Source organism: Heterocephalus glaber, unplaced genomic scaffold (assembly GCF_053883595.1).
Source record: "Heterocephalus glaber isolate CG9 unplaced genomic scaffold, H.glaber_assembly_v1.0 deba00000943, whole genome shotgun sequence".
Taxonomy (NCBI): Eukaryota; Metazoa; Chordata; class Mammalia; order Rodentia; family Bathyergidae; genus Heterocephalus; species Heterocephalus glaber.
The window spans coordinates 1,966,148-1,968,513 of NW_028258175.1; the positions used below are offsets into that span (position 1 = coordinate 1,966,148).

General features: G+C 44.8%; 1 non-coding gene and 1 pseudogene across 1 annotated transcript; one reads left to right on the forward strand and one right to left on the reverse strand.

Moving 5' to 3' along the window:
- On the reverse strand, nt 1–540 carry LOC147828635 (single-stranded DNA-binding protein, mitochondrial pseudogene; annotated as a pseudogene).
- Nucleotides 541–855: 315 nt separating this feature from the next.
- LOC147828636 (small nucleolar RNA SNORD87) lies at nt 856–940 on the forward strand. The gene has a single exon (XR_015450523.1). It is a non-coding gene; the product is annotated as a small nucleolar RNA SNORD87 (small nucleolar RNA).
- The last annotated feature ends 1,426 nt before the right edge of the window (nt 941–2,366 follow it).

Below are 2,366 nucleotides of genomic sequence, written 5' to 3' on the forward strand. Positions count from 1 at the left end.
TTAATGAAATAGCATTTTAATTCTTGTCCGTAAAACTATAAAGAGTATACATGATTTGGAAATGAGATTGTACACAACAATGGCCAAAGAATCATCCATTATTTCCTTTCCTTTTGTCTGGTCACTCAAAAAGTTGTTATCAACTATGGCTGTTGTTTGCTGCCTCACATTATTCTTATCCATGTATTCACCATTGCCTACTTTCCCTTCCAGGGAAATTCGACACCCCTTTTTCACATACTGATCAGCTACATCTCTAAGGCCTGGCCCAAACACTGATATTCGGTGTAGTGTTGTCTTTTGACTGACATTACCTGTTTGGTATGCTTCATTGTCCCTGATCACCACGTCTTACTTGTTGCTAGAGAAGATATGGTGACTGGAACTTTTCCTTCCACTTGTCTCATGACTGGGTCCTGATCCACTCGCCCAGGCTCCTGCACCTGATTCAGAGATCTTTCAAGAACCAAACTGCTGGCCACTTCAGACTCATGTCCCATGCTGACGAAGCACCTGTACCACAGGTCACTGAAAAAGCATGGCTCTTATTTCCTTTTTTCAAACTCAGAACCTTGCGCTTGTGAGGCAGGCACAGCACCACGGAGCTACATTCCTGGCCCCCTATTTTCTTTTACACAGTCTCATCTTTGGGCTCCTTCTGGTGCGCCAGCCGACACTACCTCCACCCAGGAGGTCACTTCTGGGGCACAGATGTTATTGAGCACCAGCAAGGGGTGAGTTTTTTTCAGTGATATTTGAACTAAGGGTTTCTGTGTCAGTGGTCCTGGATTTATTTTAGTATGTATTTTCTTAAAAAAAAAACTGGCACAGTAAACACCAAGTTTTAAAAATGAATCCAACACAATGATGATTTAAACTTTTGCCGTTTACCCAGCAAAGGGTTTCTTTGAAGGAATCATGTTAAGACTGAGATGCCAGTAGTCTTTAAAAAAAAAAAATGAATCTGAGTTTGGTGTGGTTGTACACACATGTGATCGCAGCACTCGGGAGGCTGAGGCAAGAGGACTGCAAATTTGAGGCCAGCCTGGGCAACATAGCCAGAACTTTTCTGAAAATAAAAAGGGTTGGGAAGGTGCCTCAGTGGTAGAGCAGCCCTGTAGGGAACAGGGGAAGGGCACGTTACCAGAACCTCTGCAGTGAGTCCTGGTCTCCTGTGAGCCTCGGCAGCACATGGCGAATTACAGGAAAGGTAGAAACACGAGACTGAGAAGAAGCTGAGGTTTGGGTCTGATCAGTGCTGCTCAGGGCAGCAAAGACAAAAGCCCCCAGCTTACCAAACCTTTTATTCAGTACTCAGTACATCGGGAGAAACAAAGTGTAACAAGTGACTTGCAGAGAGTTCAGTACATCCTGTGTAAATAAGACGTAACAATCCAAGAACAACACGGAACTGAGTAGATGTTTGTTCCTCCCAGGATGTTCTCAGCTCCCAGGATGTTTCTTGTCCTTGGAGAATCACAGACAGCATCACCGGATCATTGCGGTCTCAGCTGTGACCAGAGGCCAAAATGCAATTATGTCTTGGAATTCCATAGCTGGGTTGTAGGCAGGAGAACTAGGCTAACCAAATGATTTTTCCCTAGAATTATGTAGCATTGCTCCCAATACACCCCTAGGTTTAATCCCCAGCACCAGAAAAAGGAGGAGGAGGAGGAGGAGAATTTAAAGAACACTATTTGGTATTTAATATTATGGGTGGTATGAATTATGAATGTATGGCAAATTGGGGGGAAAATGGTACATGAATGACTGAAGTTTGAAAACATAGCACAAGGTCCTCAGTTCGATCCCCGGTACCAAAAAAAAAGAAAGTGACCTTTTCTTCCCCCAAGTCCCAAAGCCAGGCAGATTCAGAGCTTCACAGGGATGTGTCTCCTGGCAGGGCCTCTGGTCATGTGTTGGTGTTCTTGCATCAGAGTAGTGAGAGATGCATTCCTGAGTGATGTCGGGAATGCAGCTGGCAGCAGGGACCTTGCAGATGTAGAGACTTCGAAGTCTGTCCAGGCTCACCTGTGGCCATTGTCACAGAGAGTGGAATGCACACAAAGGTCCCATAGGTGGAGGTGGTGGAGGATGTTTGCCCTGGCCACCAGATGAAGTATTAATTGAGTAGATTCAGAGATGCGAGGCCAAAGGAGCCACTGTGAAGATGTTTCGGAGCAAAGTTACTTGAGGAAAGGGCTGGCTACTGTAGAAAATTCACATGTGCAGAAGGGAGGAGGTAGAGGGGTGGAGACAAAGGAAATCAAAACCAGTTGTGACACTAAGAGATTTTTCTCTTTCCAACATGGGGTTACAGTTAAAGAAAAACTTTTTTTTTCTGAGGCAGGGTCTCACTATGTATT